The 25,956-nt window shown below is 39.8% G+C and overlaps 1 long non-coding RNA gene across 1 annotated transcript in view; it reads left to right on the top strand.

Annotated features, from left to right (window-relative positions):
* Window positions 1–24,016, top strand: part of LOC131564492 (uncharacterized) — an 81,795-nt gene extending 57,779 nt beyond the window's left edge. The window contains exons 2-3 of the long non-coding RNA XR_009275385.1: window positions 16,266–16,422; window positions 23,926–24,016. This is a non-coding gene — a long non-coding RNA (uncharacterized LOC131564492). The remainder of the gene's footprint in view (window positions 1–16,265; window positions 16,423–23,925) is intronic.
* Window positions 24,017–25,956: the final 1,940 nt, after the last annotated feature.

Raw genomic sequence — 25,956 nt, 5'->3', positions numbered from 1 at the left:
GGAGCAGTGTGGCTCCCAGCCTGAATGCCTACAAGAGGTACATTCTGGAAAGCAAATTGATACCTAGAACCAGGAATTTCAAATTTCTTCGTCTTGTGTTTTCGCTCATAATATTTGAGAGTACTGCAGTGAAGAACAGCAAGACAACAAAAAGAATTTTGAAAGCATTTGCTGTGTTCCAAGGAGGGTAGCAGAGGCTTGGTATAAAGACTCCAATTACGCATTCTCATGGGGTATTTGGAGCAGGTTCTTTTCACTTCATGTCCCTCTTGGAGCTCCTCAATATCTCTGGAAGTTCTGTTTTCCATTGAAAAGCAAATTTGAGAGTTTTCACAGGTAACAGAAATGAGCCTTTTGAATTCAGCTAATTGCTGATTTTTCAGGATTGTATTTCTTACAAAAGGCCACTTGGAGTTATCTGGCTCGACTTCTCTTTGAAGGGAAGAGTGCCCATAGGTGTTTACAAATGTTTTTAATTTTAGTAGAGGCAAGTGTTTTCCCATCAAAAGACCACGTTCTCACAGCTTGGAAAACAGCTTTGTTAACTTCTGCTTCCTAGAAAGTGGAATGAAATTGGGCTTGAAATTTCTGTAAGATGTAAAGGGCTTTGAACAAGAAAAGCCTCTTCAAGAATAAACAGTTTACTGTGTTTAATCAAATGAAAAATGTGATTCTTGGGGAAGAGGGACTTTTTAGCTGCCCCTTCCACTGAAGGTAACAAAACATTAAAAATGCATTCGCCACTGATAGGTTGAATTCATTGTAGCTGGCATAAATGGGACAGATGAGCTATTCAAATGTCTGATGAGTACTATATAGTAAAATATTTATCACCTTCTCATGGTCACTGCATGAGAAGCCAATAATTTGTTTTCTCTCAGCACTGGTATTTTGTGGTACTTGTAATAAATTATACATTGCAAGCTCCCATCCTTCACCTTCTTTCTATTTACCTATCTAGTCTGAGATCTCATTCATCAACATGTAGCTGGGTTGGGGACAAAAGTGAGGCTATAAATTCATGTATTCTAAAGAATCATGGAATTTATAATGCGTAATGGAAGGGGGCAACATGGCTGGAGTGTGTCTACTGGGAACAGGCGACATTTGGAGCTGTAAACCAGAAGTTCAGTGCAATTTTCAGAAATATATCAATACAGATATATATATATACATAGGAAGGTGTTCGCCTTGGTTGTGCTGGCTGCTGATTTGTATTTAGATTCCAAACACCTCTAAACAACCAAAGCTGTCCAGATGTTGGCTCATTACCAAGCTCAAACTGATGCCACAGATTTAATTCTTCTCATGACTGTCAAATTCTCAACAGCAACTTTCCATGTCAGAGATATAAAACCTTTTATTTGCTTTGCAGTGATGCAGAGTATTTAAAGGAGGAAATATTAGGATGAAAAAAGTATTCCTAAATGATAGTCTTTATAGCATTTAGATACAAAGTCTTCAGTATTAAAGAGGAGGTTTTATCTCAAAAATTGAAAACTTGACCCTGGAATTGCTTCAAAATATGAAGAAAATTAGCACCTTTAGTTCTCAAACATCTTTTTTGTTTTTTCAATGTGGAGTGGAAATAAAATTCTTGCTTTGCATTGACAGATTTTAGCCAAGGTCTCCTGGTTATAATTCTTGAGAATGCCTTCTGGAGACATTCAGATGGAGCTGTGCTGCTGTACAGGAGAGTGATGAGGTCTGATGTATTAGAAAGCAGAAATTTTTGTCTTTTATTCTTGCTGCTTCCAATCAGAAATCGTTTGACCTCAGCACAGAGATAAGACCACCACTTGCCTCACTTATTCAGGAAACTAAATCAGTCAGTGTTGAGGAGGATGGCAAAGTTCATTATTCACTGCTCAAAAAGTCTTTAGAAATCTACCATTTCTGCGAAGTCTATAAGCCTGTAAATTAATTTCTCATGACAAAATCATTTAAAATGCACAGCCTAAAGGATTTTTAAATGACCTTCTACGAGGATGATACAGGGAAAATAAACCAAGTGCCTTTCTCAATCAATCCAGTTCAAGTCCTGTGTACATTTTGGTCATACAGACCCAGGGTCAGGTACAATTTAGGGGAGGTTGTGTTGCCTGAAGACACGTGAGATTTGATTCACATTTTGTTTTAATGTGAGGCTTTGGCACCAAAATTCCTGTGCTTCAGAACTTGGTATTCCAGTTCAGTAAACTCTTTGAGGGGTTAAGATTGCAGATCATGGAAACCCGCACTTAGAATTTGAAATTCTCAAAGTTTTTAAAGGCACATTAGGGTTACTGATCCAAACAGTATCAGTTTGGATACTGTTTTGTAGTATTTTTGTAAGTTGACAGGACAAACTTTAAGGTCCATATTTTTAAAAATGTTTTTCTTCCTTGGAATAATTTCCAGCCTTTTCACTGAACAAAAGTTTGGTTCCTTTTTGAAAACATTGTTGTAAGCACAATATACCAAGAAATGTTCCTCATGGCTATATGGAAAGATTTTTCTTAATGCCATTTTGATTGTGTAGAAAGAGTTCCAGAAAGATTTTTGGAGTTCAATCTATTCTTATGAAGCGAGCAAAGGAAAGGAATGACTAAAGTAAAATCTGTTATCAGGATCCCTGTGTACTGAGTAAACACAGAGACAGCATGTGTGTTTTTTGCATATTTTATTAATACATAAATTAGAATTACTTTAATAACTTCGATGAAGTTAGTGGAATAATTTGTTGCAAAGAAATTACCCGGTAAAGTACACTTTTTCCTTTAATTGTTTTTGTTTGCATATAGGCATAACTGCTAAATTCATTTGTTATCTCTATAGATAAATTATTCTATCAACAGGTTTTAGCCCTGCTATGTCTGCAGTTCAGAGAAGGATGGGATTAAAGGGAAAAGAAAAGAGAAGCTCCACTGTCACTGACTTTCAGTGCTGACTTGTCCATTATGATTTCAAAACCATTTCCTTTTTCCATTCTACTACTTCTTTCATAATCAACTCCTGAATTAAAGTTTGGGGGGTTCTGTGATTTTCAGGTGAATAGTAAATTAGGAGTGATGGCTAATCAGTTCTTGGAAAATTTATGGACGTAATGATGAAAATTTTTGAACAGTCATGTTGAGCTCAACTAAAATGTTAGGTTTACTTCACACAACAATGTGCTCAAGAATAATTTTTACAGTTATGCAATTTTGATTTTTATTTCTCTTGTTATACATGGAATAATTAATTTAATAAAATTAAATTATAATTATCTAAATGAAAATAGATTATATAAATTATATAAATGAAAATAATATACCCTAAATTATTAAGTTTTGAAACTTCAGTCTCTTAACATACTGCAAAAGTTTAACATGGAATTTAAATCCTATAAATAGCTGTTTCTTTTCTTAGTCTGGATAACAGACATTAGTTTAAAATACAACAGAATACAAATTGTCAGCTTGGCCTTAGTCTTGACATCAAAAGGTATTAAAATGTTTCTAAGAAGGGAAATGAGAACTAAAGCATTATCTTAATCAGTTTTAAATCTTGACAAATGTAGGTGATATAAACTGGAATTTGAAAAATAAAGCCAGATGTTTGCCTATAGAAAGGTATCAATATAAAATAAAGGTCTTTACTCCTCCAGTAAATATAGAAAGAAGTAAGCCTGGAAAGATTGCTTGCTAAATTATTTTCTGTAAAATATTCTGTTAAAAGCCAAGGACAAAATTTTAAGTCTATTTTTAAAACTTTGGGGGATGTGTCGCAGACATTTCTCCACAGAAATCCTTTTCTTTCATATTTCTGTGTCTTCGGGAGCCAGAGGCCCCCGAAGAGAAGGTAAACAATTATTATCAGCTGCTGTGGAATGCAATAGGATTCACCTTGATTGGCTCATTTTCTATGTTCATAATTAAGGGCCAATCATCAGTGCAAGCCAGGGGACTGAGTCCCTGGACACAACTTTGTTGTGGGTTCTTTTCTATCTATTCTTAGCTTAGCTAGCAGCTCTGCAAACCTCTCTCTATATTCTTTTTAGTATAATTATAATGTATTATATCATATATTAATAAATTCAGCCTTCTGATCAAGATACAAGATTCACCGTCTCTCTCTCACCAGCAGCGACCCACTCAGGCCGCTGTAATAGGGATGTGTGTTTATGTAAAAAGAACTTGAATTTCTTGATGGAATTCTGACTTCCATTTGTATATCTGCACCCCTGTATACTCCTTTTTTGTTATTTATTTTGTATGCTATTTTAAATATATATTGTACTATTAAATTATGCAGTCCCTTCCTGTGACGGTGTTCACAGGGATTCTTGGATGAGGGAAGAGATGAGAATGTTGGCTCCATGTTTCAGAAGGCTTGACTTATTATTTTATGATATATATTACATTAAAAGGATACTAAAAGAAAGGATTTCATCAGAAGGCTGGCTAAGAATAGAAAAAAGAATGATAACAAATATTTGTGTCTTGGCTTTCTGTCCGAGCCAACTGACTGTGATTGGCCATTAATGACAAACATCCAACATGAGCCAGTCCCAGATGCACCTGTTGCATTCCACAGCAGCAGATAATCAATGTTTACATTTTGTTCCTGGGGCCTCTCAGCTTCTCAGGAGGAAAAATCCTAAGGAAAGGATTTTCCATAAAATGTGTCTGTGACACCTCCCTGTTTCCTCAGAGCAGGTTTGCTGGGAGAGGGAGGCTCTGAGGGAATCCCTCCTGCAGTTGGAGTCACTCTGTGCAGCCAAGGCTTTGATTTATTGCAGTGACCACTGAGCTGCCATCCCCCTCCCTAAAACACGTCCTCAGGACTGTGCAGGGCTGACAGATTTCAGTGAGGAATTTCCATGCTGCTCTCTCTGCTCCACAAACACCTGCCCGGGTGAAATCTGTGTTTCAGCACAGCCCCCTCTCAGGAAGGGCAGCAGCTCTCCTCAAGCACAGCCTGGCAGATTTTCCTTTTTCACTCTGGGTCCAGTGATGGAAGAGCCTTGCAGTGTGTTGTGCACTTGTGCTGATAAATTATTTAATGGCAGAAAGGAGCTGACTACTTGAACTTTCCTCTTGACCTAAGGTGAAATACCAGCCTGGGTGAATTTGTGCGTAAGGCCATGTAAACTGAACTTCTTATCTTATATGCAAAGCCAGGATTTCCTAATGCTTGTCACTCTACCAGGGAGGCTTCCTGATCCCTTGCAAATATTTGTGCTTGTTTCTGCTGCTGCAGAAGTTCCAATATCCGTGTGCTCTGCAAATCCATAGCTCTTGTGGGAGCTGGGGGTGAAGTTGTCAACAGCTTGGCAACTGTGAAATTACTCAGAGTATGCTACAAATAGTAGAGGGTGTGATGATACCTGCAGCAATAAAGGCTGAGTGCAGACACGAGCAAAGACTCATAGGAGGGAGGCTGATTTTCAAAATATATTTCTAATTACTTGCATATATTATACATATAGATAGGAAGGTTCTTTTGATGATTGGCTTGTGTGTGGTTGGACAGATATTGCTTATTTCTGCTTTAGGGAGGAGAATGTGCTGCCAAAAAGCAGCAAAAGGAAAAGTGCTCCTGCCCAAATACAGTAAAGGCTGGCTGTTAATGAATCAGCACGTTGTAATTGTGCTAATATAAATGTTTAAATACCAACCCCCACTATCTTAAGTGATTGTGGAACTTCAAAAGGAGCAACAGGAAGCCAAAGTTCTCACTCATGTGTCAGGGGAACTCTCAATTTCAGGAGTACAGCAGAGGGAGTAGGTAAAATATGAGGCTGTGGCTTTGTGGGATGTCATCCATGTGCTTGTTTAACAATTTTATACAAAAAGTGGTTTTAATTAAAAATTATCTTCCTGTTTTTCTGAAAAGATTACTGTTATGGTAGAATTAGTATTAAACTGTTCTAGGTATAAATTATTACCTCTATTATTATTCTGATGTTTAAAAATTGCCAGACTGTTTTCTATCTGGGTTTTTAATGTCCCTTACTAGCAAGTGTATGTGATTAATGCTAAAATTTACTTAGGGACGAACTCATCCAGCCAGTCATTTCCAGGAGTAGTTATCATATTTTTTTGTATTGAAAACATATTAAAACTCTAAGAATTCAGAAGCATAAAGCAGGCACAAAGCAAAGCCTATTATGGTACTGTTTACCAACAGATTTATAATTAAAAAATAAATTAAGCATGAAATGGAACACTTTTCATTTTCTGCCAAAATGGTATGAAATATTTGATGTTAGTTTACAGATTATTCTGGAATAGCTTTGAAAGTGAATAATTCTGAAGGTTGTCATGGTATTTTAGTGGAACCTAAACATATCTCTTTTAAAACACCCATGTCGTTTTTCCTGCAGATAATCAGAATGCCCCAAGAAGGGGGAGAGGCTATTCCAGAACTCACTCTTCCAATCAGAATACTGATAATGCATAAAACAAATAATTTCATAAGAAATACAGAATACCAATATTCTCTGCCTCATAAATATCTGAAATTATAACAGCAATACAAAATTGTGGAATGCCTTTGAGTTGTTTGGGGGTTTTATTTAGTGGGAAAGCCACATATGAATGCTTCTAGTTCTGTGTGCCTACAGCTCTGAGTTCTGGACCTTCAGGAAAACAGTTTACCAAACCTGGCCATTGAAACTTTGCACAAGCCAAATTGTCCTGCCTGAGCAGAGCAACTTCTGGATCTCTGTTTCTCAGCATCCTCTTCAGCACCACATCATGCATTCCTGTCCTTCAACAGTTGCCTTATTTTTATCTTTTACACCTCTGAGAAGAGCTTTAATGAACATCCTTTGCAAGGCTGATGCTTAAGAGTTTGCTTTGTTGATTTGGGTTAAAACCCCTCAGTACCAGTGATGGGAGGCTTGGAGGGGACCATTCCACTCTCTCAGGCTGTAGAATCCCTCCCAAAGCTGGGGATCACAAACATTTCTGCTGTTGTGTGAATTCTCCATCCCCAGAACCAGCCAGGATCTCCATCCAGTGTAACTGCTCTGTGCATGCACCAGTGACCAGCACCCCACTGCCCTCAGGAGCTCCTGCAGCTCAGGTTCCTGCCGTCCCAAGGGTGGGATGCTCCCTGTTGTAAGCAGCAGCATCATTTTTATGTGATTAATGCCTGAGCTGATACAGAGAATGGGCTGCAGGAAGGGCGAGGGTCCCGGTGTGAGTTTGGAAAATCATCACCCATGGGCTGCAATTTGAAGAACTTCTTCCTTCTTATTTTTCAACAAAACTAACACATATGTTCCACACAGAGGAAGTCTGGCTGTTTTCCCTGTTTCTGCCATCTCCTGATTTTTTGTTTTCCAGCACTCATTCCAATTCAGGAAGATAATGAATATTCAAGATTTCATCTCCTGTTAAGCAGTAGGATTTTAAAAACCTATATGTTGTTTGTTTGTTTGTTTTTCCTCAACAGTTCCAAAAATGCATTAAATTTCCTCAGTTTTCTTAAGAAGGAATCTTTTCTAGAAGTTGGGCTACACCACCTGAGGATGTTGCTCAGCATTTACTCCTGCTATCTCCTGGCAAATGCTTTGTTCAGGGGCATTTTTCCCTATGTAAGTGTGTGTGTGTTCACCTCCAGAACTGGTGGAAATTTTCAAATCTGGTGTTTTGAATGCTGGTGGGTGACCCCAGCATTGCCCAGCTCAGTGTGAGCTGTTGGGGCAGCCTGACCCTGCTTGCCAAAGGCTCCTTGGGCACCTCTGGCAAGATGTGCTCTTCTCCTCCTCTGTGCTCCTTCCAGCTCTCTGCTGTAAGAAATTTAGCACTAGCAGGACTTGCTGCAGCCCTTACTAATGCTGTTCTTTTTTGTCCTTTTTCCTTGGGTTCTAGTGTTTATTTTTATTCCTTTTTTCACTTTGATTGCAAGATCCTTGGCCTGGGAGCCTTTGTGCTCTGTTTGCCTGACACAACGGGGTCAGCTCCTTTCCAGCCTTGTGGTGACTCTGCTGTAGCCAGGCTGTGGTTAAATCAGATGATGGAACAGCTCTCTGTGCTCTTCCTCGGGGTCTCTGGGATTTAGTTATCTCCTTGTCAGGATTATCTAAGTTGGACTGGCCAGTTGTTGGAGCTTAGCAACTTCTTTTGTTAAATGTAGATTTACTGTGAGGATTCATTGCCAGAGCTGTCTCCCACAGAGATAGAACAGAAGGTTGTAAATCAAGCAGATTTTAGTGTAAATTATTCAGAGGTTTTTTTTCTCTTCATTGTGTAAGATTCCCTGCAGAATATCACAGCCCAATGAGGTACTGCTGATGATTTCTTGAGGTCCAGAACTATATGTAGCTCACATATATAATATATGTTCCTTTGAAATGAAATGAGAAGGAACATGTTGGACTTGGTCCTCTCTCTAAGGAGAGGTGCATTAATGAATGATTAGCATGCAGTGGAAGCCTCATTGCTAAGCTAATAAAATCCAAATATTTTGAGAACTAAGACTATAATACAGCTTGGTGGTTCTGCATCATTGTCACTTTTTAGTGCGTTTAGCACTGTAAAACTTTACATGTGAGTAGTTGCTGGCTTCATAATTGAAATACTGACTTTGACTTATACACAAAAACATTTCTAGGATCTGTCTTGGATTTTCTGAAGATGAGGCTTGACTGGGAGAAGGTCCTGGTGTTTTGTTTGCATCTAAATTTCTAAAGTGCTGTTGGCTGTAATTACTGAGTAGAAAGAAGAGGCAGTTTAAAAGTCATTGTTTCTTCAGCAGGAAAATGTCTCTGTGGCCAAAAACTAAACACAGCAGTTCACAATGCTTTGACTGCATGGTTTTGAGAAGATCAGAGTGACAAAAAAGAATGTGCTAAACAAAGATAGAAGTTGCTGCGTTCTCAATATAAAATGGAATTTTAAGTTGCATTTAAAAATATTCTATCTACCTCTTTTAGCAAGAAGAAAAAGTTTTCTGTGGTAATATTTTAGAATATTCTTAGTTGATTGAGACATCTATATAGCTCTTTCAATTTGTCCTTCAGACAACCAAATTTGAATTGGATGCTCAGCAGTATTCAAGAACACAACTTAGAGTGTGTGCAGCAAAATTGTCTTGTCTGAGACAAACCTTTTCACCCCAGGAATACTGGATTTTAGCTGCAGGGGGAAAGGGTCAGGATTGGCATTGGGGTTAAAAAGTGGAAATTTGCTAAGGGGCAGTGAGGAGGTTTCTGGTGCTGGTTTTTCCTTCCAGCATTCAGCAGAAGAGGCTGCAGTGAGTGGCTCTCAGCACTGAGTGTGTCCATCCCCAGCATCAGTCTTGGAGGAGAGAAAAGGCAAGGTGGAAAGATCCTTCCTGTGTACAAAGGGAAGGGGAAAAGGAGTGGTTCAGCACATGGTAGAAATCCTGCTGGAAGCTGCAGGCACAAAAATAAAATGTAGTTCCAGGTGGGAGAGGCAAGGAGAGCCACCAGACCTCACTTATTGAAAAGCACAAGCAGAGAGCCCCTTGGCCAGGGCAGGCTCCAGGTGTTGCAGCTGTGTGAGGTTTTATTTCGCACGTCACTGGGGCAGCCTTTATTCCCTGTCCTGCTGCCTCAGCCATCTCTGTTCCCTTCCCCTCCTCTCATCCCTCTTTTCAGTCAGTTCTTTTAGTTTTTCCTCTGGTCTTGCCAACTCCAGTGCTGCTGGAAGGTTCTCCTCTCTTGATATTCCTGCTCCCCAAGCCCTTGTTGTGTGTATTTAATGTTATTTTTCACCTCTATCCATGTTGCAGTGAGCTGCTCAGCTGTTCTTCAAATGACTTTGTTTCTGCTTCCTGGGACGTGCAATGTGTGTAGTTGGGTGCAGAATTTTAACTCAAAAATAGAACTATGAATCAATTAAGGAAGAGAAATTACAAAGTGGGAATCTCTGCCTCCATGCTAATTAAACCTGTGGAAAAGAGCCATATCTCAATCTGCAGCTACATTAAAAAAAATATTTTATTTCCTTCTCCCAGGGTTCTTATTGCTTTCTCTGACAAGGGGAGCAGAGATTGTGCTGCTGTGTGGCAGTTAATTCTCCAGGTTGGTTTTTCCCAACCATTAACATAAATGGTGTGTTTACAGTTGGATTATTTCTTCAATTTGTGTTTCAGGTGGGGAGCTCCAAGTCATCTCCTAGGAAGGAGATTGGGACTCTCTGCCAGAAGGTGGGGGAAACATAAAAGTGCTTTTCTTGAAAAATGAAACCTAAATTTCTCATTTAAAAGCCAAAGAAGAGCACGGAAGTAAAAAAGTGATACAGAAAAATAACAACTAAGCACTTGATTGAGTCAGATGCAAATGTTTTCAATAAACATTTATCCCTTTAAATTATTTATTTCTTATTTTAGTCCAGAGGTATGCTTTGGGGATAGAGTGTTGAGGAAATAATTTTAAACACAATTGCAAAGAGGGGAGCTGAACGTTTCCTTAATGAATGTGTGTGTGCTGCTGTTGCTGTGATTATGGGCACGGCGTGACTGGAATGGGAGTTACTCTTCCTCCTCTTCCTCCTCCTCCTCCCCAGACCTGCAGCCTCAACTCATTTCCCAGTGTATTCAAGGCACCTGTTTTTCCTGTTAAGAATGCAAAGTGTTAGCTGAAATCAGGAATGTATGAAAAGCCGCCACCTAGCATGATTTTAATAATTCCGTAGTATTTATTACATTCTCTGTTGAATCACTTCTTGATATTGATGGCATAATTTGAAGTGACAGAAAGGAAGGAACATGACCTTTTAATGTCATGACATGAGTTGTCACAAAAAAGGAAGGATGAGCTTAATTCAGCCAAATGGCTTCCCAGGAAGTCTTGATACATAATAAACTGAGATTTATCTTTGGCTGAGATTACACAGCTCAAGCTGTGATTTTTCTTTTAGATGAAACAAACTGACTGAAGAGAAGATGAAAATATTGTTCTAATTTTGATCTGCATATTGCATTACAGCAAATTAATTCTGGTTTATAACAGGGAACATGTAAAATGTGGCAGCTTGAAACAGAGAAGAGCTACATATAGTGATTGCTAAGGTGTTTTCCAGAACAGAATCCAATGTTCCTAGATAACAAAGTGGGTATATTGCTCTATAAGCTTTGTCATTAGACACAAATGTGCAATCAGCTGTCTAGAGGCACCACATTTCCCTTCTGCTGCTTAGAGTCCTCTTGTACTGATCAGTTTTTGTAGTAAATCCCAGAAGGAGCACAGATGTTTTCAGATGTTGTCACCAATGGTGTCCAGTTAGTTTATAACTTTGAGGTGTCACAATTTAGCATTTAAGGTGGGTGGCTTATAAGGTTTTTTTTTTGGATGAGGAAAAAGTCAAGGCATTTAAAAAAATAATTACATTCTATTTTCAGATACAAAAATCATTTGGGATTTGCTTCCAAAATATGTCTTCTATTTTTAATCAAGGTTGCACAGAAAGTCAGCATAATAGGTTTGGAAGAGAAGATATATTCTTCCAGATGAGATCATATGGCAACATCCTAAAAACTTGTTTTCAAAAGAAACATGTGTTGAATCAACTTTAAAATGTTATCTCTCTTGATCCTCTTGGCTCGGTTTGGTACAGGCTGCTTCAGCACTGGGTTCATGTGGAATTCAGAGAACAACAGGGAAAGGTACCAGCAGGCCATTGCACCAACCCTTTTATCTCTGATGTTGTTGAATTTTGGCCTGGGTGTCACCTGTCTCAGCCTGGGACAGTCAAATGTGAGCCTCTGCTGGTGCTTTCTGTGTGTGCTCTGTGCTGTGTGTGCTCTGTGTGTGCCTCTGCTGGTGCTTTCTGGATCTCAGCGTGCTCTGTGCTGGAGTGGAACCAGAGTGCATCCCTGACAGAGCCTCCCTCAGGTTTGTCATGTCAATGCGCTTCTGGAGTTAGCTGAGCCTCAAGGATTTTGGGAATTACTTGGTCAGCAGGGTTTTTGGCACAGTCTAGAAGGCCAATTTTGTTGTTGGGTTTCCTTTGATGGCCCTGAGCTGCTCTCACAGGCTGGGCAGCCTGGCCCCTGCTCACTGTCCTGCTGGCACTTCAGGGAGTTCATTAACCAGCAATTCCTGCAATTGGGTAACAAGTGGAGCCCATTTCAGCCTGACAAACTCTGGACAGACCCATGGTCTGCTCCAGGTCAGCCCCAGTGCTGTATCAAACTAGCAAAACCAATGGTGCTGTGAGAATTTATGAAAATTGTAATTATTGTAGTGGATAAACTGCCAAAAATATGTACAGGGGGCAGGGGACATCCCTTATCTGGACTGAGAGAGAGTGAAACACGGGCTGAAGTTTAATTTTCTGTGAACCTCATTTATAAAAGAGTAGTATCTATTTTGCCATGTGCTGTTCCCCAAAGAACAGCAACACAGGGAATACTGAGGCATCCATGTAAATAGAATTCTTTACTAATTGCTGGTTTTCTTTTCATTAAAAAATCCATTAAGAATAGAATGTAAGGTATCTTTATGGATGCACAGTTACCAAAAGAAAGTGCAAATAAAAAAATCTTCCAGGAAAGTGCTGTTTAAAAATAGAATACAATGTTCTTAGTATTAGAACTTAGGCAAAGAAATTATTTGGGGATTTGAAGAGAATTTCTAACTTAAACATTGCAGGATATTAATAAAATTTTTCAATTTATCAAGTACTGAATAATAGTATCATAAATTAGAATATGAATATAACTACTACCTATGTAAAAATAATGCAAAAGAATTAAAAGAAAAAGATGGCTTAAGGCAACAAGAAATGCTTCTAAATGACTCTGTGAAGCTTCTGGATCACAGTCAAAGAGCTTGAACACAGTTTGAAAGCATTTTTGCTGCACTAAGTGTGACTCCTTCTGTGAGTACCATGGTTTCAAAAGGCACTGGTGACTGAGAATCAGAAGAACTAGAATATATGGCTTTGTTTCAATAGTTTGTTACCTGCCATAGGAAATCATCCATCACACAGGGCCACAGGTCTTGAAATAGTCCCAGAATCAATTCATCCATCAATAGATTCACACCACAGCCCCTTATTTCAGGATGATCCATCATTTCCTTAAGCAGGTTATTGTTTTTTGAGGAGTTTATGCCATCAGATGGCTTTTTTTTATGTTTTTAATCCAATTATACCAGCACATTGATGAGAAAAGTAAATTGCCAGCTGAAATCCTGGCTAGTGTGTGTGTGCTACAGGAGCATGGCTGGATGCTGCTTGGATTTCTATATCATTTTAAGAACAGTGCCAAGAGCTAATGACTGTGATTTGATCCTGCATTAGCAGGGCCCTTGTTATTGAAAGGATTCATCATGCATAGAAATTATTTGTGCTCTAGCTGGAGGCCATATTCTGTGCTCTCAGCACTCAGTGTGGAACATGCTGTCTTCATTTCTACTCACTTACCCGTGAAACAAATGACAGAAGGGAAGGGACAACTGCAGCCTATTTGTCATCTTCCCTCTGCACCTCCTCTCCCCCAGGATCAATAGAAGAAGGGAAGGAATAAAGAACAACCCTGCTAAATGCAAAACTAATGAGAAAGTGCCGAGTGTGAAGTGACCTTTTTGGTGGTCTGCTTTTAAAAAAGGCCCAAGCCACAAAGGCAGAGCAGTTTAACATCACTCTGCTTTCCAAGCTTGTTGTGGATCTGTTAGCACTGGCTATTAACAGGGGAATTCTAGCTCTGCTTCTGACAGCTGAGAAATCCTAGCACAGTTCCAATACCCTCCTGCTGTTGGAGGGGCAAAGCTCCCCATGAGAGGGCAGCTTCCACTGGCACATCCCTCTCACATTAAAGGGAATTCCCTCAGCATCACAGCCTGAGCCAAGGGCATCCCCTCTGCAGAAGCAGGGTAAGGAGCTCCTGCCCCACAAAAGCACCAGCACAGCCTGGCCATGGCACCTCGGCAGCTGAGGGACACATCAGAGTGGTCTTGGCCTGGGAACCTCCCCTGCTGGCAGTGCGCTTTTGGTGGATCCTGGGAAATATGAGAGATGAAATTTTAATATTTATTTCCTCCAGGGGACATCCAAAAGTTGTTTTAGTACAGCTGCAAGACCCAATTCATAAGGAAATAGTGTACTCAGAGTACAGGTCTCAACAGTTTCTCATTTATTTTTAGTGATGTGAAATAAGCTAGGAGCAAGAGCATGTGTATTTAAATGTAGCAAAGTTCCATTTAAGCAAGCTAAATTAAGCTGAGGTGTCAGCAAAACTTCTCTAGGCTGGATGAAATGGCAGGTTAAGTAAGTAAACTTAATAAAAAATTGGCACCTTTTAAGTGGAGATGAAAAGTGACTCCATTAAGTCACCCAATAATTCATCATACCCTTGCATATCTGCATCACATTGCTGTTGCAATATTTGTTGTTGGACTTTAAAAAATTAAATGCTTAGACTTTAGAAAGGACTATAATCTTTTTCTTCCTTTAAATTAACCCCCACAAGGTAATAGAAACTCACATTTACAGTAATTCAGCAACAGAATACATTCTGCTTGTGTGTGTGAAGAGTTTTAAGTATGGCAGTTGCTGGTAGTACTTGGTGATTTTTAACACTTACTCCTGAATATCAGGAGAGTTTCTGTTTCAATTTAATTGACAGGCGAGCTTGTGTTTTAATTGAATCCAGTCATTCATGACTAGAAAATAAATGTGATCAGGCCAGATCGAAAAGAAAACAGGAGCTTTAGTCCACTGTGTATATCATGCATAAGGAAAATCTATGTTTTTTATGTAGTGTGTCTCCAAGTGACTTGGTGCCATTTCTCCTGTTCTCATTTTCTGTCTAATTACTTCCATACATTGAGTTTTGAAAAACTTTCCCTTAATCAAGCCCATATTTAGGTTTATTACTTGTGCTTACTTTCAGTAAGTTCACTTACTGCCAAAGCAAGCCCTTGCTCTTATCCTCTACCATGAGTAATTAGTTCTATCCAACTAAATGTTGTTACCACTTTATCACCGTTTGTTTTGTCCCTTAGAAATGTTTAGGTTCAAGCTTTCCCCTTGCTCCAGAAGCCAAACTTCTCTGGAGAGCTCTCTGTTAAACACTATGTATTCTCTGGGCCCTGAAATTTCTGCTTTGAGCCTCAAAATAATATCTGAGATCCCAAACAAGGAATAATGTTGGGAGAAAGTGGATTTGGACATTGCCTTTTGGCACCCATTGTAGACCATGGGTGTTGTTTGTGTTTTTGGGGTTATGCTCTATGTGCAGGAAAGAAATTCATCACAAATCAGATCTGACATTGCAGCAAGAAATGAGAGATTTTGGAGGTGGTGCTGCAGGTGCTTTGTACTGAACTGTAGTTAAAAAAATCCAGTCTTTTCTCCCTAAATCTTGTAATCTCAGGAGAAGAAAAAGACCACAGCTGCTTATGAAGGAGCTTGAATAGCCCAGGAGACAATATTTCTTAAGATGTAAAGCAGGAGTGTCGATCCTGAGCTGTCCAATTCAAGCTGTCACTGTTTTTGTGGCTCCATTACAGCACTGGAGATTGAGGAGGGCTGTAAAGGGAACAAGCAGTGCCTTCGCAGATGTTTGCCAATCCTTCTGTTTAGGTGAGCAGCATGGGAGGAAACAAAAGCTGTTCTAAAAGTTTAATATTTGAGTCATGAAGGCTTTGCTGTAGCTTATCTGGGACTGGCAAAGCCTGCAAGGTGTGATAGAGCAGCACTGCTCTTTCCACACCAGCCTAATAAGATGAAAAGTCATGTCTTTCTTGCCACTTAGCTGAAAATCACTTTATCGAAATACATATCTGAGAATAGTTTGGTACTTCTCAAATTTTGAGAGGTTTGACTTTTTTTTTTTATTTTTAAATGTGTATATTTTTTCCAGCTGATTTTATTTCCTTGATTCTGTGCAGAGCTGAACTTCAGAGGAAAGAAGCATTTCTAAGTTAGCATCCATGATTTCTTCAACTTTGAACTGAAGTACTTGCTTGCCCCATTAAGCAAAGCTCCATGGAATTTGCATTTATTCAGTAACTTGTTAAACAGGGACTTGTTTTGCTGGAGGGGCTTAAGAGCTTCTCTTTCTAGAGGAGCAAAAGGACATTATCATCAGTAGGTTCTTTTTGCATCTTGTGAAAAATGAAAGATGCTGCTCAGAAAGGAAGGAGAGAGACTGATGTTTAAAGGATAAATCTATTTATGGAGGCACTTTTCACAAGCCAAATCTGCAAGCATTAGCACACAAACTCCTCCTGGGGATGGTCTAGAAATGGTACCAGGGATGTAAAAGTACAGAGCCAGAAATGCTGGATATTTGTTAAAACACACCCGTTTCTATTGCAGCTCCTTCTCTTCTCACAATAATTGTGATCAGAAATTGGAGGATGAGGGAATGGTCCAGTATTGTTCTTCTCCTGCTCACAAAGATTATGCCAGAGATTCACCATGAATCCAGCAAGAAAGTGGAATAAAGAAGTGTCAAGGCAGGAGGAAGTAAGAGGTAAGCAATGCTGAAACACCACACCATCCCTAAAATCCACCAAACACAGATTTACCCATGTTTTCTCTTCCAATCTTTGGTCTTTTGGGTTATTGAGTACAAAAACTTTTCAGAAAAAGAAACTTTACACTGTGTATTTGTGTAGCACCAGGGCACTGTGAATATTCCACTCCTGTTAGGAATTTTGGGGGCTATTGTGTTAAATACAGTGAATTGATAATTGCCATTACATCCTGCTGCTGAACTCAGGACATTTTAGGACAATGTCACGAGGTTTTCTTTGTAAAAAAGAAATGAAAAATGCTTGATAAGTCATAGGAGCAGCCCAGCTCCTCTTGGGCTGTTTGGGGTGGGCATCTCCTGGAGTTGCACAACAAAAGGAGCTGTTTCCATGTTCCTTTAACAGAGTTATGGCCTGGAGGTGCCATAAATCCTGCTGCTCCAGATGTGAGCCTGGGTAGGCAGTAAAGTCAGCCAAATGGAGTGCACCTCCTCCCCATGCAAAGCAGTGTCCTCTTGTAAGTCATTAAAGGAATTGTGATTTATCATCTGTTTGTACAAGCATTTATTGGGCCTTTCAAAAAGAATTATAATGGGGATGCTTGGAGCAGATTGATTTACATGGCACCACGAGTCTTGCAATGCCACAAGCTGTTCATTTCTTTGCTGTAATTCTTTGGACTGAAAAGTTCTCAAAGCCAACTTTAGTGCTTCTGAGTCCTGGAAGAGAGAGGAATATCCTAGAAATTCTAGCACATGATGGAATCTGGACACCTTGAAAATAAGGTCACTTTAGGTTTAATAACAACCAGTCTATGAGATGACTCACTTTTCAAAACCAGGTGTAGTAAATATTTTTATTGACAGAAATATTTTCATTGACAGATCTGCTTGGAGCTAGATTCACATTGTACCAATTATTTTTAGCTGTTGTGAGGGACTTTGCTACAAGAAAGACGTAGCAAAAATTGAAATTAAGTGCTGGCTATCTGAATGAAAGGCCAGCTATCTTGAGGCTCTGCTAAACACCCTCCATATTTCAAGTGCTGGTTTGTTGTTCCGAAGTGGAGCTGATGCAGTGCTGTGAGCAGAGAGGTGATTACAGCACAAGTAGGAGCCCTGGGACAGCTTTTATCTGGCAGTGCTGGGACAGCCTGGATTTCAGAGTGGACTGTGCAGGGGTGTCAGTGAGGCACCCAGGACATGAACTGAAAGGAAAAGCAATGAGTGAGGTCTGTGCTGCTGCAGTTCCATTGATTTCTGGCACTCTAGGTGTATTAAAGATAATTCAGATGTGGCTATCTCTGTGGCATTCTCTGCTTGTGTAGCAGCACACCAGATCCTGAATAGAATGGTAGCTTGTCATATGGAGATAATGGTTACTATTCAGCATATCTCCTCTATAAAGATATTCAGGCAGTGTCTCTCCCCTTATGAGATATTCATCTAATTCTTTCCTGAGGCTGTGAGTCATAGAACATCAGATTTGGGTTTAAAATTCAGAACCAACTGTGCTAATATCATATAGTGTCTTTCTGGCAAACACTGCAAATTCTCAGAACACACATCTGCAATTCTAAACGTGCTGGAGACTTGGGTTGCAAAGTTGAGTTTAGAAGGAAGCTGCCAATATCCACAAAAAAAATAAGAATTACTGCATCACAGGAGCCATCAGCCAGTTCCTGACTGATTGCCAGTCCTGCCTGAAGGTGGCCTAAAAGCCTTCATGCTCATCTTACCTGACAAGGCAATGTTGTTTTTCAGTTATATTCCAACAACTCTCAAAACAAGATTCTCTCCAAAGCCCTCATCCCACCAGGGCATCATGAAGATTTTACATGACACATTTTACCAGATGTAATCTCTGTGGTGAAAATTAATCCTCCTGGATTAGATGTTTGTGTTCTGCTCCAGAGCTGTTCAGATGAAGTATCTAGGGAAGATACTCAAAAATTAATGATCCACTGGTTTTAGTACTGCAGTTCTCTGTTAAAATTGTATTTATTGAGCACACAGGAAAAAAAAGGAGGCAGGAGATGCCCATGTCCCTCATCTGGACAGCAAAATTGCAGCACTTGTGTAGACATGGTGGAATTGTAGCAGGTTTTTGGAGCTCTGCCCCTGAAGCACCTAGAGAGACAACAGGTTCATGTCCTTGTTACCTGGGCTGTTGCACTCTGTGAAAATAATTAAATATTCATCAAAGGATGTGTAGGTGGGATCAAAAATATTCTAGGGAAAGCACTAGGTATTTTCACCAAATGTGGCACTATTGTGAAACACAATTCAGTGACTGAGAAACAACAACTGAGAGCCAGGCTCCTAATAACCAGGAATTCCAATAAAATCATGCCACACTCTGGAAGGCTTCAATTTCCTGCACTGACCAGAAGGTGAAGGCCATGGTCTGACCCTGGAGCAGCATTTTGGCTGCTGGAATAACTCTGGCTCTGCAGTGACCTGTGCTGTCCCTACCTCTGGAGCAGGTTGGTGTCAGCTGTAATGTGGATCGAGCTGATGCAAATGTATCTCCATATCCCTGCACATTATATGTATGATGTGCTTAAATTGGGGCTTTGTTCATGCTGCAATTTAAATGAGTGCTTTTTTTTTTCAAGTTCTAATTTTATTGATGCAGAGAAAATACACACAGCTATGTCATAACAACAGGATAACCATATGCCACTCAATCATCTAATTTACATTACGAAAACAGAATCAGGGCTTTCTGAAAACTGTCATTTTGGGATGCCTCAGCTCACAGCTAAGTCATTCTTATCACATAGTAAAGTTCCCCAGCCTGGAGTATTTCATCAATGACACTTCAACTGAAGAATTTTTAAAATATGCTGATTTGTTTGAAGAGGAAAAACTTGTTTTAAAATATCTGCAAAAAGAAGGTTTGAGGAAGTTTTAAAATTTGTATTTTAAATACCATTGGTAATTGTCCTCAGAATCTGTTTTATAGATGGGTGGGGCATGTGAATGTCTAGAAATATGTAAATATGTGTTTATGCAAATACTTAGAGATATTACATCATAGAATGCATCAAAATAGAATTATTATGGGGTTTTGGTCAAGATCCACTGACCCATCTCTGGCTTTCTCATATCTAAAACAGATTCACCATGAATGGATCCATTCATTGTTTATGTCCAGCCCAAGGGACTGCTTGGTCCTTTTTCAGTGCTTTGAGGTGCAATTAGGGTCTGTTCAGCCCATGAAATGAGCAGCTCCTCAGCTGCTGCCTCCCAAGGAGAGTGGGGAGATATTTCCTATCAGCTGGTTCTCTGTAGGACCAAGGAAAAATCCCTTCTTCTTCCAAAGCAAACTGCAGATATTTATTAGTTGTTTGTACTGAATTCCCTTGGACCTGGACCTCACTCAAACCCTGAACCCCCTCATGGGTTTGGCTGCTTTTGGTCCAGCAGGGACCAGACACTGGGTTACAGAGTTTTTAGGCAGGGATTTCAGGTGGATGAGGTTTTTGGAGATGCTCAAGACTGGAAATGTTGGTTTGCCCCTTTATTGCACCTTACCACAACTCGGGTTTGTAATTGCGCTTCCTGCTGACGAAGATCTGCCCCACGTCTGCTCAAGGAAAGTGTTTTACTCATGGCCTGGTTTCCAGGGGCTGGAATCCCTGAGCCAGGGCAAGTCTTTCAGAGATATTGCTGTAGGGAATGAGTCTGTGCAATGAGAGAGGAAAGGAGGAGTAGCTGCAACAGCACCTTTTATATGGGGCACTCACCTAGCAGGGAGGAGACCTAAATTTAAATGCCAGCTCTGCCTTTGCACCCCTATGTGATGTCAGGGAGTTGTTTAATTGTTGTCTCACTTCCCCATCAATAAAATGGAGAGAATATCAATAAGATTGAGGGAATATGCAGTTTACAGGCAGATCTGGAATAGATAAAGACAGAGAACAGTCAGAAACAATGGCAGAAAGGCCCACACAAGGAGCACAAACAGGCATATACATCATCATTATGGATTTTCCCCTCACAGCCCAGTAAGGTGGCTCTTTACATGTATAATCCCCACAGTAAAAATCATCCAAGTGAATTAGATGTTTGTGTGCTGTGCCAAGAAATGCTCCTTATGTGAGAAATCTCTGCCTAAATAAGAATCCTCTGGAGACACTTAAGGTACAAATAAAAAATGGTTATGTCAACTACTGTGTATCTTTTAAGCAAGAGAAATGTTACTTTTTTCACATTGCCTCAGTCTTTCTCCTGATTTAACTGCCAAAAAGTCCTCTGATCACAAGAGTGCTGTTGTATAGCTTGACCTGCTGTGCTGAACCTAAGTACTGCAATATATTTTAAGGTGGAATGAGCTGTGAGCATTTTAAATTAGGTTATGTGCCTTAAGGTGGCAGTTGCTGCTCCCAGGCACAATTAGAGTAATGAAATGAAAGCTGATTTAATGGTTACAATAAAAGAAATAAAACAGAGAGGTTTGGCCAGACCAGTTTTTATTCAAGTTTCTATTAAGAAAGAATGGAACTCATAAAAATAATACCAAGCTGGAAATCATAATGTTGTTTCATATCATGATAAAGATTGGATATGTTCTTGCTGAGAATTTTTTAAAAATAAATTATTCTTAGCTTATAATCAACACCAGAAATGTATTTCAGAGTGTTCTTCCAGAAGAAGACTGGCTTACATATATCTGAGTTACATTATTCCAGGAGAGTGGTAGGAATATATAGAGAGACACACCTGGAAACGTCTAAATGGACTATTTGTCTATCCTATGATTGAGCTGCAGTGAGAGGGGGTTCAGTGGCTGATCAGGAGGATAAACACACACAGGAGCACTCCCAGGGTCTCCTCTGCCCCAGGAGAGGCTCTGTGGCTGCAGTTGTGCATCCAGAACAGCCCAGCAGAGCTGGAGCTGTGTCACAGACACATTTTATGGAAAATCCTTTCCTGAGGATTTTTCTCCTGAGGAGCTGAGAAGCCTCAGGAACAAAATGTAAACATTGATTATCTGCTGCTGTGGAATGCAACAGGTGGATCTGTGATTGTCTCACGTGATTGTTTCTATATAATGGCCAATCACAGTCAGCTGGCTCAGACTCTGTCTGAGACACAAGCTTTTGTTATTCACTCTTTCTTTTTCTATTCTCAGCCAGCCTTCTGATGAAATCCTTTCTCCTATTCTTTTAGTATAGTTTTAATATAATATATATCATAAAATAATAAATCAGCCTTCTGAAACATGGAGTCAGATCCTCGTCTCCTCCCTCATCCCAAGACCCCTGTGAACACTGTCACAGAGCTGTGTCCTGATTTCCACCCTGGGTGATTTTGCCAGCCAAATGTTGGATTTGGGAGCTGTGTCAGGCGTGGTGCTGTGCCCTGTGCACCTGGTGCCAGGCTGCAGAGGGATCCAGCTGCAGGGATTCCTTTAGCGTGGCTCATGGCTGGGCAGATGTGGCGTGAGTGACAGGCGGGGTTTGTCCCTGTGCCTGTCAGGCTCCTGCTGCTGGGGGTGATTGCAGTTCTTGTTATCCTGGGACCAGGGCCAGAGGCAGCAGGTGCAGGAAAAGTCTGGAATTGTAATTTATTACCCTTTACCTTCTGAACATCAGATGTCTTTAGCAAAGAGGAGTACAGCGGTCTCTTTTGTAGTGAGTGCTTTTCAGAAATCGATAAAACTTTACTTACAATATTCTTTGGGAAAATACATTCCTGAGAAACATGGGTTCTAATAGTGCAGAAAGAGAGTGGTGTGCTTTTCATGGAAATCTTTACTTCCTCATCTACCTTTCCCTTGAGAACCAGGAATGGATCACTTTTCTTTCAACAGCAGATAAAGTGGCTGAATAGTTTTGGGAGTTAAGCACATCCTCACATCTTTCACCAGTTTTGCTAGATAATAAAAATCAGCCTAGTCAAGCCCACTCCCAAACATTGCTGCTGGCTTTCAGATATTTGTAACAAGGATGGAAATAAATTAAAGCTGGGAGGGGAGATTGTACATGTATCTTTGTCTATCTAGAAGCTATATTATTGTGGAACTGTAAAGAGAGGGACTGTTATAAATGAGAAAAAATTATTTAGTGTAATGCTTAATACTCTTACTGACATTGGGATTGGGGGAAAATTGGGCTGGTTTCCAAAATACATAAATTCAAGGGGAGGATGTGGGGTTTTGTTCCTATATATTGATCTATTTTGGTAATGTAAGTTTTCTTGTTGTTTATTTAGGCCCAGATATTGCACTAATAATGTACAGTCAGTATGACATTATTAGACAATAATTTGGCGTTTGTGCCTGAATCATAACTAGCCATAAACAAACTCTAGTTTTAAAGATAATGAAGAAATAAACTACAGGAGCTTCAGAGACTCAAGGAGTCTGTCCTGTGTGAGAGAAACAACTTTTAGGACAGAAATCGTGTCCTACAAGTGACCACAGACCAAGCTGTGTCCCCATGGGGGCTGTTGATGGAGGGGCTCCTTTGTCCTTCAAGGAAAACTGCAGCCACCCTGCTTAGCTCAGCAGCCTGAAGTTCATGCAGATAAGGAGACCTTTCCTTGTGCAAAACAATGTCTGTTGAAGTAAAATAATAATTAAAGTCCCAATTTCCTACAGCAGCAGTGCTAGGAAGTATTACCATTTGTAATTCCAATTCACTGTGGGCCGCATTTATCTGCCTTATGCCTATTTTACATTCATCAACATGACAATTAGGTGTTTTAAGCAGCTCAGAACATTCCAGACAACTAAATATTATTTCTTGTGCAGAACACATTAGCTTTAAAACTATTAGTGAAGCCTAAGCTGCAAATTATCCCATTTTTTAAAAACTATGCTCCACTCACAGTTGTGATGCTTTTAGGGGAATGATGGGCATCAAACAGAGCAGGGCAGAGCTGCACTGCTGAGGTCCAGATAAACTCAACAAAACTCCTGTGGGTCTGTCCAGACAACAGGCAGAGAGCTGGTTTAGTGTGGAACCATCCAAATATTCCACTGTCAGCCAGATTGGATTCAGCATATTCATACATTTAGACATCTGGCATTTTAATATGACAGAGAGGAGTTGAAATATGTAGTGTTTTTTCCCTGACGTTTCTTTATTTTTATGCACAAATGAAAATATATTTGTTTTACAAGTGATTTCATAAGGAATACCTATGATAAGACTTCAGTGATCCATGAGTTAAGTATTGTGCAGATAAATGATAATTTTGTGTCTTGTTTAGTAGTGAAAATCCTCTCCTGTGATCTTAACCAACAATGTCACCCACTCATTTCCATTCAGATTATTGCTGATGAAATATTACCTTACATTCTGTAATTTATCTTCTCCCCGGATCAGTTTTAACCATTTTCCCTTTGTAAGGCCATATCCCACCTTTTCTAGGATGCAGAGGTTGTACCTTGATTTCCCCCCAGCCCGACAAGTGCCCCATGGATTACAAGCAGAATTTTGGTGCCTTTTCCCCGTTGCCCTGAGTGAAACGAAACCATTTCCCTTTCAGAGCCCTCTGAGGGAGCCAGGCTGCCAATGTGCTGAGATCTGTGTCTGAATTGCTGACCAAAGCTGTGCCAAAGCTTCCCTTGAACTGTTCCTGCTTTTGTCTGCCCGCTGTCTGACATCCCCAGTTATAAACCTTGTCGGTCAAGGACTCTGATTTATTTCTTTGCGCAGTGTGTTAAGGCCACAGACTGGAAGTGAGACAATTGTTTTTCCACAGTAGTGCAAAACCTGAATGTCTGAGGCAGGGCTGAGCCATGCAGGTCAATACCCTTGAAATCAGTGTTCCCCAGGACCTTAGGTGGAGCTCCACAAATAAAGTTTTAACTTAAGAAATGCATTCTGATATGTAGAAGAGCTCATCTTGCACCCTGTGCAGTTACTGTGACCTCAGCTCTGCTGGCTTTAATGAGAGTTTTTCCAGTATCCCTGGTGAGTTGTGCAGCAGGTCCTCAGCACAAGACCTGTGCTGCTTTTGCCTGGTTTTGGCAATTAAGAGATGATTTGATTTAATTGGCATCATCAGGAGGCAAGGGTTTGTGAGTGCTCCTCCTCAGTCTGCTTCCACACTTCTTGCTGAACTTTGAACAAGTGTTATTGAAAATGTGAGTCATGATAGCACATTAAATATTTAAACCAGTTTAAGATTTAATCCCAATTTATAGTGCAGCTTTGTCTAATTTACTGCATATTACACAATTTCCTTTACAGATAACTTTTAGTGTGTTATATAAATAATAAATCAGTCTCTCGTGATTCTCAATTGTTCTAATATGGTTTTATATTAAACTTACATTTGCCATCATTTAAATGTTGCTAGACCAATTTATTTTATTTTTCCTCCTTTACCTATTCAGATTGCACATTAGTTCTTTTATAATATTATAGGTTCTATGCAGAAAATTACAGCCATTCAAGCATTGGGAGTTCTTTGTTATCTTTTCTTTTAAAGCAGGATGGAGACAACCTTGGCAAGCATAAATGACAAAGCAAAAGCTCAGGTTCAGTGGGTCACAGCAGCTCAGCCCTGATCAGTGTCAGTAATTCTGGTGTCAGGGTGTTCTCTGTTCTGCTCACACAATCAGCTGAGGGATCCTCATCCTGCTCCTGCTTATGCAGCTCTTTGGTTTTGGTATTGAGAATTTTCAGCTGGGGGAGAAACTTTGCCACAGTATCAAAACTTTGGGGTTTTATAAGTGCCCAGATGAAAATTTAACATTTTTACCTAATTTCATCAGGCATTTAAAGGTTTGGTGTGGTACCTGTGACCTGTGAAACTTCATCAGCAATGTGTCTCTTTCTCTACTGGATATTATCAAATGTTTCTTTCAAAGACATGAAGGAGTCTGTTCCTAAGGCTATTTCATAAAGGATGAAAAAAAAATTTAATGAAGAAAAAACTAAGAATTATTTAACCAGTCTTAATTTCTACATAGTACAAACAAGAAAGTCAGTATAAGGGAAATAAACACATTAAAGACAGAGTTTGAATGTTGAAAATCATTACTGACTATAAGAAAATACATTGTCTTTCAGGGAAAAGAAAAAAGTCATTAAAACTTGCTTTTCTCCCAAATCAGTTGGTGGAAACTCTGAAATCAGAAGAAAGAAATAATACATTACACAAAGGGGTTAGAGCCTATGGCTATCCTGAGTACAAAATTTGGGACACAAAGGTAGCCAGCAAGAAATAATGATGTGTTTAAGGCTTCACATCTCAACAGCTTTTATTTTCTATTCCCTCCCACTGATAGTATGTACATTAATGTTTTATTTAAAACATTCCTTCAACCTGAGTGTAAATTGGGCAGGGGGAAGATGTTAAATATTGAACAGCACCTACTCTGATAAGCTCCTGCTGAAGAAAAGGAGGGTCTGTGAAGTTTTACTCTGTTCAGGCATTGACAGGAGTGTGACCTGCTCAGAGCACCAAGGCCTCCTGCAGGATTTTTGCCTGACATCCAAATGGAATTGGGACTCGGGGCCATAAAGTTTTTGAACCCACACTGAACAAAGTCTGTATAGTCAGAGCAGC

This window comes from Ammospiza caudacuta, chromosome 15, assembly GCF_027887145.1.
Source record: "Ammospiza caudacuta isolate bAmmCau1 chromosome 15, bAmmCau1.pri, whole genome shotgun sequence".
Lineage (NCBI taxonomy): Eukaryota > Metazoa > Chordata > Aves > Passeriformes > Passerellidae > Ammospiza > Ammospiza caudacuta.
The sequence above is the reverse complement of the archived record's forward strand: the minus strand, read 5'-3'. Positions and strand labels throughout refer to the sequence as shown.